The sequence below is a fragment of the Haemaphysalis longicornis genome, unplaced genomic scaffold (genome assembly GCF_048455015.1).
Source record: "Haemaphysalis longicornis isolate Haplotype H1 unplaced genomic scaffold, Haemaphysalis longicornis Haplotype H1 scaffold_3, whole genome shotgun sequence".
Taxonomy (NCBI): Eukaryota; Metazoa; Arthropoda; class Arachnida; order Ixodida; family Ixodidae; genus Haemaphysalis; species Haemaphysalis longicornis.
The window spans coordinates 23,199,358-23,217,168 of record NW_027526335.1 but is presented as its reverse complement, the minus strand read 5'-3'; the positions used below and the strand labels follow the sequence as shown (position 1 = coordinate 23,217,168).

The 17,811-nt window shown below is 46.2% G+C and overlaps 1 protein-coding gene across 1 annotated transcript in view; it reads left to right on the top strand.

The window, feature by feature from the left end:
• The first annotated feature begins 396 nt into the window (after window positions 1-396).
• Fid (class I SAM-dependent methyltransferase fire dancer) overlaps window positions 397-17,811 on the top strand; it is an 87,713-nt gene continuing 70,298 nt past the window's right edge. Inside the window, exon 1 of the mRNA XM_077702635.1 lies at window positions 397-764. The gene's annotated coding sequence lies outside the window, so the exon portion shown is untranslated. The remainder of the gene's footprint in view (window positions 765-17,811) is intronic.

Below are 17,811 nucleotides of genomic sequence, written 5' to 3'. Positions count from 1 at the left end.
AACAAGGAGGCATATTTTATCCAAGGCCAATTGAGCTCTGCCAGACCTCAGTTCACGCGATGTCTCAAGTCCAATTCAAAAATTCATATTGTCGGGCTTAACGCCCCGAAGCTACACCTGGGCTATGGACCACGCCGCAGTGGGCGGATCAGGATTCATTTCAACCACCTGGGTATATTTAACGTGAGCAAAACAGCCCCTAAACTACTTTGGCCGCGGCCTCAGCGATCCGATACAGATGCCGTAAACAGCCTCTGACATGCCTTTTCAGAGGTAGCGCTGGCTAGCAGTGAGCCCCGAGTGACGTACACAAGGCGTTTAAGACAAAACAAACCAAAGACGCCCTTCAAACCGTCTCCATGGCGACAACTTTTCTGCGGCGGCAGCGCCACGACGCGGTCGCTGCAACGCCGCGGCGCGACCGCGATGCGAAGCGGCCGGCAAAAACTGGGCCGACCCCGTTCACCCCGAAGCTGGCTTCCTCCGACGGTGCTTTCCCTGGCTGGCAGCACGGCCGCCGCGACTCGAGGGGCGATACAAGTGGCCGGCTTCGGGCATGCTACCGCGCAACCCCGGCTGATTCGGCCCGTCCCTGCAGCTCGCTCAGCCGGCTCGGAGCGGCGGCCCGGACTGCACGCGACGGTGGCCGCGCGGCCAGAGACGGTGTTTCGGGAGCCGGAAGCTCGCACGAAGCCTTATGAAGCGGCTCGGCGCCGGAGGAGAAACCGCAGGTCCTGACTTGTCGGCCCCTTGCGCGAGCAGAGGTGAGTGAAGTTACCGCTCGGATTGGGGCCACTTGGGAGCTGCAATTTTTACCTTTGCCTGGGGAATAACTTGTACTCACAGTGCGCAAAGCCGCCGGGAGTTTGTGAGGAAGTAGGAAGAGAAGCAGTTCGAACACGCGGGCTTTCCAATGGAGTGAGAGCCACGGATCTTTGAGCTGCTAGTTCCGAACCTCGCATGCTGATTCTATCTCGAGTGCAATGATGTTTTCTTTTTTTTTTCGGTCACAAAACGAAGAGTGCTCATAGAACCAGCAGCACTAAAATGAAAATGATTTTAAAATAAGTATCATTTTTGTCAGCAATAAGCAGACGGTTGTAGGAAACACAATTCAATCAGGATAATAATACGAGGACGTCAATTGCAAAGTGGCTTTAAACTTCTACCCTTCTCAATGCTTAATGCCTGAAAACGCGTTTGTATTGTCCAATAAAAGATGAAATGCAATACCAACTTGTATAAAACTTTGTTGCTATGGTAATGAAATTATATTACACGTGTTTCAGAACAAATGCATTTTTGGCGGAAATCAGCGTACTGATGACTTCCAGGTTGCTTGCGCTTGGTACAGTATCGTATGCATTGGACGAGTAAAGCAAGCGAATTTAGAATTTAGTCGTTCCAGAGCAAAACAAAGGCAAGAAATCAACAAAACAACTCAAATTTGCCTTGTCGCATGATTTAATATTGCACTAAACGTTTTCAGGACGATAAGTCGTATTGTTTATTCACCAAATATTGTCTGATGGCACGCTATCTTCGTTACGTTATGCTCGTTCTCACCACTCAACACGCAGAATACACACCTTACATACACACACACACACACACACACACACACACATATATATATATATATATATATATATATATATATATATATATATATATATATATATATATATATTAGGTAGCAATAAAACTTGGAAGATGGTAGAGAACACAAGAAAAGAAAACTTCGAACAAAGTTGAAACCACGATTGTTCCCAACGTTTCAGCAAAGAGACTTGCCTTCGTCGAAGGCTGCACCGTTGGCTATAATCGTGGTTTCTACCTTGCTCGAAATGTTCTATATATATATATATATCAGTGTGTCGAACCGCAAAAAATACGGGTTCGGTTACGGTTCGGGTTCAGGTAAATTTATTTTGTTCCGGTTCAGTTCCGGTTCGATTAATTATATCCACGAACCGGTTCGCGAACCGGTTCGAGGTGTTGAACCGGTTCGTGAACCGGTTCAGAACTGAATTATTAGCAAGGCGTGAAAAATCAGTTTTGTATACTTTAAATTCATCAAAACTGAAGTACTTTTTTTCTTCACTCGAACTAGTGGTTTTTTGAAAATGAGCTGCAATACTACTGTCAAATTTGAAAATATTGACCAGGTGTAACAGAAAATGTACCAGCCTCTTTTTCACCCCCCCTACTGTCATCCTAGAGACTACACAAAGCCGCCGCCAAGAGACATAAGTGTGTTATTTATTGGTGCCCCTGGCTTAGTTTTATTGTACTGCTTAGATGCTAATAATGACTTAAGACATTGCCCATTTTGCTTGAATTACTTCCAATTGTTACGTCACTGCTGATGCTGGGTGGCAGAAAATTTGAAAGTTTTTTCGGTGTTTCTCACCATTTCTTGTAAAAACAACTTCCTTAACGAGTCACCAAAGGCAGATCTTTCAAATAAGGCAAGGTAGGGCTTTGTTTTCATGGTCCATTTAGGATCCTTGGCGAAGCATGTAAGATGACACGGCGGAAAAATATCGCCGACCAGGGGCTGCGGCCCCTTCGTTATCGGGCTTACTGCGACAATCAAGAGCGAATGCTGCCTGCAAAACAATCAACAAAGAAAACTTCCACGTAAAGCGCGCAAACACACGCCCGCGCACACAACATGGCGTTTTATTCGCCTGTGAAGAGCAGCTTTACCTGTACAAGAGACTACCAAAGACGCTAGTGGAAATCAGCGAAACCAAACGTACAGTGCCCAACGCTGGGCACACCTGTCAATTCGAAAGAACACAGTCTCTAGAATTTCGAATAGACACGTATCTTCGCTTACCTCACCCGCCGCGGTGGCTCAGTGGCTAAGACGTCGTGCTGCTAAGCCTCAAAAACGCGGTTTCCATTCCCGGCCGTGGCGGCCGCTTTTCTGATGGAGGCGAAAAGCGAAAACGCCCGTGTGTTCGAGGTTTCGGCGCTCGCTAAAGATCCCCAGGTGTTCAAAATTCATCCGGAGCCTTCCACTGGGCCGCGCCTCATCACCTGTGTAGCGTCGGCGCGTTAAACCTCATAATCAATCAATGTTCTCTTTCCCCGTGCAGTACGTTTAAGAATCTTATTTCTCCGGCCCCTTCGCCCTATTTTCCCCTCTTCCTCGTTTCGTGAGGTTCGCCTCGCTTGTATAAAGCCGATGTCTCGAACCAATAACAAACATATGTGCGTCCCTTTCTTCGTGCGTCCCGTTAGTGGCGCTGTTTTAATTCTTGTGATTATGCAATACTAAAAGCCAAAATTTCAACACTCTTTAGCTGCTGTAAATAGGCATAGGCAAATGTAGGGCTTGAACCTTGGCTGGTACACAGTGCAACAATCTCGTGGACTGATTGCACTTGCACTGTCCCAATGAGGGAGAAAGAGAGAGCGACAAACGTTTTATTGAGCCTTTTAAGGCCCCTTGTGGGGGCGTGGTGGCAGGCGCACCGGCGACCGCGGGAAGGGTGAATTCGGTGCTTCAAACATCGTGCAGGCTGCCAAGAGTTTGACATTTCTTCTTCCCAGCCTTGCACCCTGCTTGCTCTACCATCAGCAACATACCATTGCAATTAGGAGCCTTAATTGCTATACTGGTGCGCAGTCGTTTCACCATGTTGTGGCTATGGCGTTGTGCTGCTGAGCCGAAAGACGCGGGTTCGATTTCCGGCCGCGGCGGCCGCTTTTCTGATGGAGGCGAAAAGCGAAAACGCCCGTGTGTACGAGATTTCAGCGCACATTAAAGATCCCCAGGTGGTCAAAATTAATCCTGAGCCCTCCACTGCGGTGCGCCTCATCGCCTGCCTTGCGTCGGCGCATTAACAAACCTCACAATCAATCAAGTAATCAAATTGTCACCATGTTGTGACCGTGATGAGCGTGTTCGGAGCGTTTTGATTCATTGAACGGGTAAAAGTGAGCGAGAGATTGCGAAGTTGATGGCGCGTGAAAGAAAGAAGCCCCTAATGACACTTACCACCCGTTATCAATAACGGGATGGTCGAACCGTTTTGTCGAGAACCGGAAACCGTTATTTCTTTTTTCGGTTCAGTTCCGGTTCGGGTTCAGCCGGCTCAAAAAATAATGGTTCGGGTTCGGGTTCAGTTCCGGCAAAAATACCGGTTCGGTTCCGGTTTTCGGTTCGGTTCGGTTCCGGTTCGACACCCTGATATATATATATATATATATATATATATATTTTTTTTTTTTTTTTTTCTTACTGTGTCCTTGGTTTGCATAAATTTATAGATATTTGCCACATGGTACTACATTTCTACGCTGCAGTCAGAGCCCTAACGAAAATCAACACCTATAACATTTTCTGCCGCCCCACCGTGGTAGCTGAATTGCTTCTACAGTTGCTGTTTTTGCAACACAGACGAAAAAAATAAACATAGCCGCGTTTCAAGAGTTCGACGCAGCATAAAAACTTCCTGATTGTGTAAAGTATTCCGCAGCCTTTCAGTACGGTGTGTTCTATAGTCCACGCGATTTTTGGCTCTGAAAACCTTATACAATACCCCAGAATTCAGAACTTGAAGCTCCCGTGTCAGTGCAGGCATGGGTGACTGAACTGTCTGCAATATTCCCTATCGATCTGGAAAAAAAAATGTTCAGTCGTTCACAACCCGCACAGAATGCTAAAATACTGGGGACATTGAGAAATGCACTTAAGTGTGAATATTCACACTAAACAAATTCTTAACAAGGGGGCCTAACTTGGCTCTTTGTCGGGCATAAAGAATTACCGAACCGGCTTTTCTGATCCACGGAAAACCGTGTTTGCAGTAAATATACAAACGCAAACAAAGGAACAGGGACTGAACTAGACGTTGTTTTCTCAGATCGGGGATTTTTTGCATAGTATTGAGGCATGCCACAATCGACCGTACAGTGCTGCATCTTGCGATGACTTCTTCTTGGATATCGGAAGCTTACAATGCACTATTCTGTTTAATTTTTATATTGGTGTAATGTTATTCTAACAATAAAGCAGGCATAATTCTGCTTGCTTCTTTGTGGTTTGACCAAGAAGCTATTGGCGGACACATCCGCGGGGAAAAAAGGCGCAGTCTCGCTTTACATTATTTTATAATCCTCTTATTTAAAACATAGGTACGAGGAAGGAAGTTTTAAGTTGTAAAACGGCATCTGGCAAAACACGTCGGTCGTTAGACGTCGTTTTACAGCTTACCAGAGCAGGCCCACGAATAAGAGATACCCGTAGGCATCCCACGCGAATAACCTTTTTTTTCAACTTTCGGTAAGTTTTCTACACCACTTATGACCAGAAAAAAGCGATTAAATCATTTCGTAGTGTCATTACTTACTTATCTTTACCATCAGTCAGCAAACAAACACGAACTAACACGTTTTGCTATTAGAAATCGTACAAGAGGAAAGGTTAAAAATTAACTTTCTTCTTTTCTACCCAATATGGTGAGCGGACTCAGTGCTAATACCATTACGCTAAAATATTTCCAAGCTACAAACTACAGCCATTATTTGTTCCTGCTTCGTGCATTGGCCGTTCCTCCAGCACCCAGGAGGAGGAAATAAAAGCAATTCAAATGATATATAGTAGGTAAAAATTATGGTGTGTCGTTTGCGTTATGCCCTGGGCGCACTATAACACACCGTTAGTATAGTAACAAAAAAGAAGGCTACTTCGGCAAGTTACGGCAGCCCCAGAATGTTAAGCGCCATTCGAGGAATGTATCATTTCCTAGATGGGAACGGCAAAAAACCATTGCGGACGAAGAGCCGTAAAACGAAATCGGAGAGCGCGGGAGGCACTCCCGAGGTGAACTATTTCTTCGCCATTCTCTTCAGGGTGAATGTGCGTCTTTGTATTCCGTTTGGATGGAAATACCGTTTCAATATCGAAACCAGAGCAAGAGGCTATAGATCAACCTGAATGCACTGAGGCGTGCTGAGAGAGCCTGCAAACCACAAAAAAAGGTTATCATGCATATGAAAGAAATACAACCAGATTGCAAATGCACAGCAACTGTTTAGGCATAAATATTTTAGAAAAAAAAACGAAACCCTCCAGGAAGAATGACCAGAAGTTGGAAGTTGTTACGGTAGCTGTCGGTGACCGTAAACTAAGGGGGAAAAGCTTTGCCCCAAGGCGAATCAACTGCAGGATGTCTCAATTTTCCCCCTGTTTTCGTTCCGCAAAGATGGGCTTCAGGAGACTATCGCAACACACATTCAACAGCTTTCCACTTGCTGATGCGATCCTGTCAGGGTCAGCTATGACAAAGGCAGACGACAAAAATTTTGGCCCTGTTTCGTAAAGCTGAGCTGAAAGTTCCCTCAACAAATTCGGGAAATTATTCAGCAAAATTTATTTCATTTGGCCACAATTATATATAGTTAGAATAGTGTGCTGTGATAATAAAATCAAAGTCACGTTGTGCCTGATACCTTGCGTTTGGGCGCAGTCAAGACATAAAGCACGTTTTTACCAAACCTGGGGCTTTCTTGCTTATAAGGCCTGTAATCCTGAACTGATAAAGATTGGCTTATTCATACCGTCCGCGCTTTCTTTTATTTTCATCCTTTTTTTTTTGTTAAGCCTGCCGCAAGATCTTTTGTCATCATATATTGCCCGTTTTCACTCGAAAATGAGGCGGGCACTGCAAAGCATAGAGAGCATATCTATCAAAATGTTCCCCTTGAATACCAAAATATATCTCCATGGCGCTTGGCCGCTTGGCAGAGTTGGCCGCCTGCTCGCTTGCAAACGAATGCTTCCATAATAGTGACAGTTTTTGCCCTCCCGACTGGGAGTCAAAGCGGAACAGAAAGAAGCCGAGACAGGAGCGGCGAAACAAGAAGGCCCCGACGCACTTCGTGGAAGCTAAGCGCCCCGCAGGGGGGCATCGAGGAGCCGTGTTGTCACGTTCATGGTCGTCACGTTCATGACCCTTTAACGGCTTCTCTCCCCCTCCTCCCCTCCGCGTCCTGCTCGCAGGACGACGAGGGGAAGAGGGGGAGAGACCCTCCCCTCCGTCAGGCTCGTGGCCGGAGCCCCTGTGGCGAACGCACCCCTTTTTCATTTCCATTTTTGCCTGCTCCGGAAGCCGGGAGGGGGAAGGGTGTTTCAACAACACCCCATTTATTAACAAGGCCTCCGCCGGCACCGCTTATTATTTTTGTCTCCCTGCGTTCCTTTTCACATCGCAGCCGTGTTCATGGCGCTTTCTTTCCACCCTTCGATTCGGACCAATCAAAAAAGCACTATATGGAGACCCTGCCTGCCACGATGAGGTGCCACGCAGGCCCTTTCACTTGTGGGCGGTGCTAAATTTGCTGCTGAAGGGCGAATTCTGTGTTTCGCTCGTCTGCGCCTCGCGCGCGGATTTAATGTGACGTCAAGCGTAGCGCCAGTATTCCTAGGAGCAGAAAAAAAAAAGACGAATGTAAGCAGCTGCAATCATACTGGCTGATCTGATGGCGCTAACGGCGTACTTTGGGATTCTTTTCTACTTTTGTTGTGCACCTGGATATTGCTTTCTATTCAGATTTTCTTTCTAGTTATCTCCGTTACCGTTTTCTTTGCCAACACTGTGTGCACGTGGGACGTCGGCTCAATAAAACAGGCTGTTTATCACAAGTGTCACCGGGACATTCCAAATTCCGCGACATTAACGTTCGTTGTTGTTTCTGCGATTCCTGCGAACGACCTTCGAAGAATTTGGCCGAGATGCGGGAGTAAGCAAAACACACGGATTCTCCGCGAAGTATTTTAGTAATCTGCTGCAACAGTATCACTCGATCCAGTACTACAAACGTTCGATCCAGTACTACAGACGGCATGTTGATTCTTTCACACGTATTATCGAAAGTCGTAATCCTGATACCCGAACAACGGTGTCTGCGGCACTCTACCAATATACATAAAGGAAAGTATAAAGACCAGAAATGTTTTGGACGTTGTTGTTTGGAGTCGGGCTAATATATTAATACATTACTCGAACGCTTGCTATTCTGACAACAAAACAGTGGCAGCGGTCGTGAGCCCCTGTAGTGCACACGCGCGAAGACATATTCGGGTACCGTCAATAAGAACCGCCCAAATACTGGCAATTGCAAAGCAACCATGAACTTTGATCACGACACGCAGCGAAATACCGTTCGTAGAGAGAGAGAGGGCCAAGTTACCAGCCTAGCCTTCAAGCGGGGCACCGCACTGGGTCATATTGACATCACGTTGAACGATTTCATGACGAGACACTTTCACCTCCGGGTAGACCTGGAATGGGTGCCTGGCCACCAGGGGGTACAGAGGAACCAACGGGTCCACGGGATCACCAGCGACAGCCCCCTGCTTTTGGTCAGACATCAGGGACAGTCAAGTTGACCGAGTGGAAAAGCATGCTTGCCGAATACAGTGCAGATACGTGCGCTGGGAACATGCTACGTACTATACCTACTCCCTCCTCTACTTTCGATAGCGCTGCCTCATCGCTAATTCCGCCCGCGCAAATCTCATCCCTGCCAACTGCCAACGCCTCATGGTGTTCTCCACATCAAGGTTCTGGAGGGTATTTAGGTAATGAACACATACTGCGGTCCTGCCTTATTGCCGAAGATGCCCTGTACAAACTGGCATCTTCCGGTCCTTCCCACCACATCCGATTCCATCTTAAGTGAAACACTGGGTTTCTCCACCTCGTCACGTGACCTTGACAATGCTCACCGACGTTTCACGTTGGCCATGTTAAGGACATACCAGCAGTGCACCAGCATCGCATACCTTAAAGGGGCCATGCAGACAAAATACAAGTTCGTTTTATCGAAAGAGTTGGTGTTTTATAGTGCCCCCAGCGCTTTCCGGCAGCTAGTGATGCCTTATTCACAGAGAAATTTGTCAATTCAGGTCAAAGTTTTGAATCTAATTAAGGCTTTGGTTCGGGCTAGTTGGCTATACATCATTTGAGCAAACAGCACAAGGACGCAAACGAAAGAACGAAAAAAAGACAGTCAGTGCTTGTACTTTCTTTTTTCCGTTCTTTGGTCCGCGTCCTAGCGCTGTTTGTTCAGATCAAAGTTTTGATTCTCCCGCCAAATCGTGTGTTTTGTGACGTCTGCTACGACGACACATAGACGGATTTTCAAGTGCGCATTTAAGTCTGGAGCCGACTGCGGAGCCTTATTTACCATCAGTCCCCCTAGATGGCACCGCCATACTGCTCCGCACCGCTATTCCCCTTTACTTTGTTTTTGACCGTATTTGCAACTGGCTTGTTTTTGTTATGGCAGGTAGTAATCGCTTCGTGAACCATGGGGTATGTTCGAAGACAATGTCACTTACGCCAATCGGCCAGCGTCGTCTGAGACAACCGCAAATGTGCAGCTATGACAAGCATAATGTGCGCAGGCTTACGTGTACTTTCGTAATTTTGATTGTTTCACCCCACCATTCCTACTGCTATAAAATGAATATATACATTACACTGGCAAGTGAAAAGATCTCGTTCTGCAAGGTTATAAGACCTGCCTAACTTGTTTTTTGCTTTTGCCATCCTCAGCCAACCGCACGGCTGTGCATATGGCGTCATATGTTCCAGTGCGGGACATTAGCTAGTGAGTCGCATGGCCTTTCCGTTTTTCCTTATTATGTAGCAGATTTTACCTAAATTTACGTTACAAGTGGTGTCAGTATGATTCTAACAAGGCCGTCTTTCGAATGAACTAAACTTGTGTTTTGTCGACATGACCCCTTTAGGACCACCCTCCAAATAATCCAGCTACAAATTATCCTTCAGAGGAAGCCACCCAAGGCACGGAATTGAGTCTTTAAAATCAAGTTCTCTCTCTCTCTCTCTCTCTCTCTCTCTCTCTCTCTCTCTCTCTCTCTCTGAAGCTTGTCTTGGCCGAGAAAAAATCTAAAAATCACGCATGTATTTTATACACAAGAAACGACTTTCGGGGTCCAACTTTTACGCTCTGTTGCAGACAGTAACCTCGTTTCGCGATTCGCTTGTTTGGCACCGAAGTCACGTTGACTGTTCCTTCCGCACGATAAACATCACCAAGTGAGGTTTGTTGGCTTCCACGAACTCTCTGTGGGCTCAGTCTCCCCCCTTTGCTAGTTTTGTACAGTTCCCTTTTTTATTAAGTACCACTGCTTTTCAAGATCAGTGCTGGTTTAGATTTCCGCGTTAAAGTTGAAAGAAGAAAAAAAAAACAGTTCCACTAGCGAAGTCTTCCAGTTAAACTGCACACCCTCCATAGATACGAATTTCAAACAAACGATCGAAACCACAATATATTATCAACCTCCTGTTTTTTTTTTTTTTTCGTACTTTATTAATTAAAACGTAGAGAAAATAGGCTTTACTGTTGTATGTGTGAGCCCGACCTAGATAGGAGCGGACGTCGGAACAGGTTCACATCACGTCTGTTTGCTCAAAACAATTCCGGCCTCGTTCCCAGTCACTGGTTAGCCTAGGATCGAGGTGACGCTAGTAACAGCCTGCAAGCAGAGGCGCTGAGAAGCTGCCACAGCTCTCCGTCCTTTATTTTCCTTTCCTTAATACCACGGGAAGAACCACACGCTGTGGTGGCCGTCGAAACATTCCCGTTGATGCGGCAGAGCTTTCTTTCGAAAGACAGTCATTTGCGGCAGGCTCTGTTTTATCCGTTGGCGTTCAACTGCTCTCTAGGCTGTTCAGCTGGCTCCACTACTGAAGGTATGGCTGTTCTAGGCCATCTAGGTGGTGCGACGGCTCAGTGAAAAATAAATAAATGTGCTCTTCATGTCGGTGCATTGAAATTCCATCATTTAAAATTTACCTTCGAGTATGAAGCACTTCGTTTATGACAGTAGCAGACATTTACTATAGCCTTGTTTGAAAGTTTATTAGAAGCGCTGGTGCCCCGGAGTCTACAGGAGACGCACGGTGGTAGCATTCGTGGACATGCAGTTTCTTCAGCTGAGTTTCTTCGGCTAAACAGTCATTTAAAGGCTCAGCCGCATGATGTCCCGTGTCAGATTTATCTCCTCTTCATAGGTAGTGCAAATGCGGCGCGGCCCGTCAAGGACGTATGTGCGACTGTCACCTGAACACTAGCAAATCGCCCCTTTTGTTTCGTAGAGCTCTACGTGGGCTAACACGACATTTAGGCAGGCACGGCAAAATCCACCAGCATCTTATTTCGCAGATTACATGTCCCAGAGCTGCCCCTACAGCGTTCTCGAACGTGATGCCCGAATTTCAAGCAGATCCATCTTGTGCCGTTTGACTGTTGATGCAGCACACCATTCGGTATCAGAACAAAGTTCGCGCCGCACACCACTCGCTCTTTCAGCTGAGATTATCGGTCAAATATTCGAGTTCTGAGGCTCGCGGCTTCACCATCTAAACGAACCTTTATAATAAAACGAACAGTTGCGACTTTTAATAATCAAATACGTATGAAACCCGCGGGAACTTATGGATTCCCTCTTCTTTTCAAAAATGAAGTCGTCTGCGATGAGAAATTCGCGCAGGCGTTTCACGTAGGAAGGATATTGGTCGCCTCTTCTCTCCGAGTCTTGGTTACTGATTAACTTCATCAGTCGGATGTTGTTGCTAAATAAGTCTCTAACATGCTCGCTGGATGCTAGTCGTGTGAATCATCCAGATGGCGTTAGGAATGGTCTGCAACCATCGCCGTCGGAAGACTCGTGAATGGTTGCACAGGACCACCAGTAAGACTTCAATTTAGTGTGCTGTGCTCCAGCGACGGCGAGATATATTTGCCACTTATATTGGAGGGATGAGATGAGAGAAGACGCGGTAAAATTCACTTGGCTCAGGCGGGTAACCATCACAGCATAAATTCTTGAGTTAAGACCAGTAAAAAACTAAAACTTATGAAGATGATAATCGTTACGATAGTGATGGCTATGATCTTCATATTTGCAAAAAATGATGGTTATAACAAATAACAAGTCATAAGTATACTCCGTACCAGTGGCGCACGCAGAATTTTGTTGGAGGGGAACCGCAAGTAGACAAAATAAAGTGAAGATCGCTTGCAAATAAAATCCAAGACCTTCGTATCGACGGCAGTTTTTACAGTCATGGCGGTGACGGTGACAATGATGATGATGATGATGATGATGATGATGATGATAATGATGATGATTATGGTGGTGGTGGTGGTGGTGGCGATTGAGTTTAGCTTATGAACTTCAACCAACTAGCGGAGCTCTCTGTTTTAAACTTCCAATTTTTTCTCAATTTCTGTTTAATTGTGCAGCATTTACTTGCTACCCTATCGTGATCGGTCTGCCTTAATAGCTCAAAAACGAGGTTAACCCGTGCCAGCGTGCACGGAGGTGCGTTACTTTATGACAGGCAGACGAGTAGTGACCCCATCCATCAGCCCTCCTCCTCTGAGTCCACCAGTGCTCTGTGCAACTAAACGCCGTTGCACGTTCCGATCGGCCACCTCACGTATCTAGGTCATTGGCGTACTGGGGGTTGTTGGCGTGGTTGGGGGAGCACAAACGGAAAACAACGCTAGGTTATGTACAAATAGCCCATGGCATTGGGATTTCTGAAAACTTAGTTTGGTTTAATTTCATCCTTTGTCTTCTTTTTTTTTTTACTTTATCTTTTTACCATGTTCCTTGTATCCTCGGTGCTTCGGAACATTGGGCATCATAAAGATCCGCTAATAGGTTCTGTCAAGTCCTCCAAAAATGTGTTACTTTTGTCCTGTGGACAGATGTAAGTTATATCTCAATTTAGGCGTTCTGGCTTTCTGATCAGGAACAATCCGATCAAACGTGATGACGATGATTGATGATAATGCGTTTTATGAGTGCGCCCCATGAGTGCGCCCCATCGCTTCACATGCGATGGGGCGCACCGTAGTGGAGGGCTCTGGATTCATTTTGACCACCTGGGGTTCTTTTACGTATGTCGAAATGTCGAACACACGGGCGTGTTCGCTTTTTGCCTCCATCAGAAAAGCGGGCGCTTTTCTGATGCAGGCGAAAAGCGGATGCCTTAGCCACTAAGCTACCGTGGCGCGTCCGATCGAGTGGGAATTACTTGGAAGATTGTAAAGCAATGTAAACCTCTTCGTTAGAAACCTCTTCTGATTTTCTAATATCCCAGCATGACAATGAAAAGTGGAGACAGCAGTTCTTCTTGTGTTGTTTCTATAAACGAGCACTGTCGAAGCATCATTTTTAAGACTAGTCATAAGTTTCTCGCAAGCTCGATGATCCTCAGTCAGCCAAAAATTTTTGTTAGTCGTAAGCACACGGTCAGGACGTTATATGTTCGCCCTCCGCAATTTCAAGAACGCTCGTTTGTCCACCTTACTCGCAATCGCACAATATATAGTACTGGCTTCTAGAATCGACGTACGAACGATAGCAACAATTGTTTCTAATTTATTCGTTCCTACCTCTCAACGCCGCTGCTTCGGCGAAGCTCGAATTTTTTTAGTGTGAAACATTATTTGCCTGCTAACCTAGGCCGGCCTTCTTATCTTATCACAAGTAAGCTTTAATGCGTCATAGCAGCTAGTGCTGGCGCAAGTGGGTCTACTACGCACGCACGCAAACACGCACTCACTCACTCACGCTCCCACATGCACGCAATCACACTAAATATAGTAGTATACCTTGCGCAAAGTACACTAATAAATGAGGGGGGGGGGGGGGGGGGTTTGGCAGCTCTTTAATCGTGCTTTCCTAAACTACCCGATCGGAGACAGTGCGTAGCCAGGAAAATGCCACCGAAAAAAAAAAAGCAATAAAAAGAAAGGGAGACTGTGCTGTATACCCGAACAATATGTGCCATTTTTTCTGCATGAATAAATTTCTGTGGGTGTTCTGACACTGCCCCCCCTCCTTATGGCTACGCCCGTGGCCCGAGCTGCCCAGTGCCGCTTTGCGCTTAAAAACAATCGTCGCACATGCGATCCTCCTGCAAGTTTGTTTATTTCTGTGCGACTGAAATAATGTTGAAAACTCTTCTAAATAGCTGTGCAAATACGCAGGCATCAAGAAACGAAAGTTATGCAGCAAAATCTAAGCAGTAGTTGGGCATGCAAAAACTTCGTGTTATTTCGGCGGACTTGCAAATTGTAATTTGCAACGCAAGCTAGCCCTAATGCAGTGTGGCGGCGTCTAAGTTTGCATGCGGGCGTCTGAATTCCAGAAAATGCGGAATATAAAGTAGAGAGGTGGCAGTGGAAGGAAACGACTACACTCGGGTCATAACCATCTCGGGGGACAGCAAGAGGGCTAAATATCTCTCGCTCGTGATGCGATGCGCCTCTATTTCCGCGTCAAACCACCGAGACGTGAAGTTCTTTCGCTCAAACGAGTTCCTTTTTGTGTGTGTGTGTGTGGTTGGCAAGAAGAACCACCTTGCAAGATGCGTCCTCAGTAACACATATGAAATGTAAATGATATTTGGGGCGTTGCTGTCTCTTTTTTTATCTTGCTCTTCTTTTTATCATTTGTGATTTAACTTCCCAATGTGCGAAATTTCGTATTTGGCACTGTCACATCGTTTTCTGGTGGTAATAGTCGGGCCGTTCACCAACCATCATAGGTACGAACTCTGATGGACCGTGGGCTTCTTTGGTTTGGTCCTGACGACCAAAGCATAGAAGGGCTACAGTCGTGGCTATTATACGGAATAAAATTTTAAGGAAAATACGTCTTGTGGTCTGTCATTGGTCCTTGCTGCTTATAAAAACAGTGCACTTGAGACAGGGGCATTTTTTGGTGAGCCAGAAACAGGCAGAATATTTTCACCTTTTATAAAGGTCGGGATGACGTCTGAGTCAATTATTAATCACCGCCAAACTTCCGCGTCTCCTGTCTTCTCCTATTGCCGGATGCAAAGAACAGGACAATTATAATAATGGGCAAAAATATTTCAAAATAGGAATCTCATCCTGCCTGAGACATTTGATGGTGTGTCTTCAGAAATTTTCTCGTGAAGGCTTCGTAACTATGGGACACGCGGCGTTGGATCAGCACTGAGAGAGCATTGCTCGTTGAAAGAACGTCTGTTCTTTTGAGCCGAAAGCTTCGTTTCCGCCAAATAAGCAATGAAAGAAGCTTTCCTAACTAAATCCTATTTTTGACAGCCAACTAACCGGTCAATTCTCGTTTAAGTCCGAACCAAACAATATCTTTAAGCAAGCACTAGGCAGAAGATTTTTAGGTTAGTGGCTTCCTGTCGGGCCAAATACTAACTCATATACCCTGCTCAATATATCTTGTAAGGAAGGATCATCAGTATTCACGCGGCAATAGCGTCAAAATAGTGAGCCTTGCAACAGACTCTACGATCACGCTTGACTGGTTAGGACGTTACCCACATATTGTGTACTTTGTGCCAAGGGCAGCAAATTTCGTGCCACGGGCAGCAACCGAAACGTGAGTTAAGCTATTAATAATTATGATCACTGTAGGTCCTACTGACAGCTACTATAGTAAGTTCAAAAAAATTTTAAAAAGCAGTTGTCCGAGTATGTTAAATATAAACGCCGTTTAAAATAATGGGAGCAAGACATTGCATCACAGTCTTTTATGTTCCGCACTGGCTTACTACACGGTTGTTCGGAGAATCGAAACTGCCCAACGGCATACAGTAAACAGTTTCTCACCCTGCGGCAACCGGCAGTGTCTGATAATATCGTTACAAGAGGACGATGAGGATGAGAACGAAACGTGGTGCTGTGGTCCAACGCCCGAGGAAGAAGCAGCTGGGCAGGCGCGCAGCCGGCGCAGGTTCTGTCTCATGGCCGACATCATGTAAATACAGAAAATACAACGTTCGCCCATCTCATGGTTCGCGTCCTTTGTCCTACCACCACGTAACAATATTGTTACGCTTCCGATAAAAAGGGGATGTTCAAACACTCTCACAAATAATAAACGCTATGTACTTGAAGCAGCCCCGTTTGAATTTTATAGCAACGTACTAAGTGAAAGAAATATCACGGTCAAAACACAAACAGTGCACTGAAATGTTTCTGACACGATTACTCATCTCGATTTATGAATTTCGGCGTCGCAGAGCGCTCGGCGACAATAGAGCTTTCTCTCTCGTGACGCCCAACGCTCAGAATCAATACCGGGAAGAAGAGCGGCGCGTAATTTCCATTTTTCCCCTAACAAAACTCGGCGCACCACGTTCCACAGCGAGGTTCGCGCGGAGACACGGGACCGTTTCTCGGCCCGCGGAAGGGGATTAGGAGGAGCCGACGGGGCCATTAATTTCACGCACTGAGAGCTCGGCGCCAGCCGGCACTTTTCGACCCGTCCGCACTGTATGGTTCTCCGCGCAGCAGGCTTCGCTTTCATCGCATCTATCAGCTCGCCTTCCGGTGACGTCACTGGTGACGTCAGAGAAGTGGCGCCGCGATTGTTCATGTCGCCGGCCGGTCCCGCTGTCCAACCCCTCCAGCACACGTCCACTGCGGACCACTCCACATCGCTCACAGACCGCGCCTCCCTACCGTCGTCTGATAGAGTTAGCTAAACGTATCGTGGATTTCCATCCGTGCCTCATATACCGTGCATGAGAGCGGGTGGGCAAGTATTACAAGTAATCTTTGATCATTAAAAACTAGTCCTGCTTTCATTTGTCCAGCAATTATATCATTATTTGTCTGTATGAAGCGGGACCCCCACCCAAGTTTCTATTTCTGGCTCGAGTAGACAAAAAGCGAGCACTTGTTCGTTGCAAGCATTTAAAAAACTAAAAGGTGTTTTTCTCACAAACCAAATACACATGAGCTTTAAGAGCATCCATAAGTGCTCGAAAAAAAATTCAAATGAACTTAGCTAGCGCCGTATTTTTCTAAAAAATTGTTGGTTGTCGTCTGAGTGGTCTATGACGCGCAGACGGTTTCACCCTTGACTCGTTGATCTTTTAATTTGACTCGCACGCAGTTTTGGCTTTCGATTGAAGCGGCTTTGACTTTGAGCTTTCGCAATTTCATTTCGCAAGAACAAAGCTTCGCGTTCAATTATATTCGTTGTTAAACGGAGGGGTGCATGCTTTTCCTGTCTACTGTTGCAACGTCCGTGCACTCCTCTCCAGACATCATCATCGTTATACGGAAGAATGCATGATTTTTTTTCTTGTCCTTCACTAACGATCATTATCATCGCCAGAGAAATTTGCCTTTCCTGCAGTGCATTTTTGACGCCACATACGCTACCAGTGAGACTTCAAAAGCTTCGCTCTAAAAACAAATATATATGCTACGTAGCTTATTCGTAGGTACATTAAATTAGAGCTGTCATTTAATTACTTCTTTTCTTTCCACTGTCATCCAGACGAAAGTTAAAATTTAAAACGCTACAGAAGCAAATCAGTCAGTCAGTCGAGCACGAACAGCAAAGGACGAAGAAATCGCTTTGACCCCTGCAGGTTGTCGTGGCCGCTGACCTTCGTTTCCATTTTTAGTCATTCTTTTCTTTCAGCTTTAGACCGCTCTGACTCTTCTTTCCTCTGCCGCATTTGCCGTGATCCTCGAGAGCGTCGAAATGGAAGGGGGGGGGGGGGGGGGCGCTTACGTCATCGTCCCCAGGCGCTCGCCCCGTCACGTCGGATTGGAAACAGCATTGTCACCCCGTCTGTCACGGGTGCTGCCGTATAGCGGTTGCGAAAACCCCGAACGCCATCGCCCAGGGCTCGCGCGAGAATCTCACGTCCCGGAGGCGAACAGAAATACTAAACTCGGGCTTCGATTTGTTCGATCGTTCTGCATAGGTGAAGGCTTCGT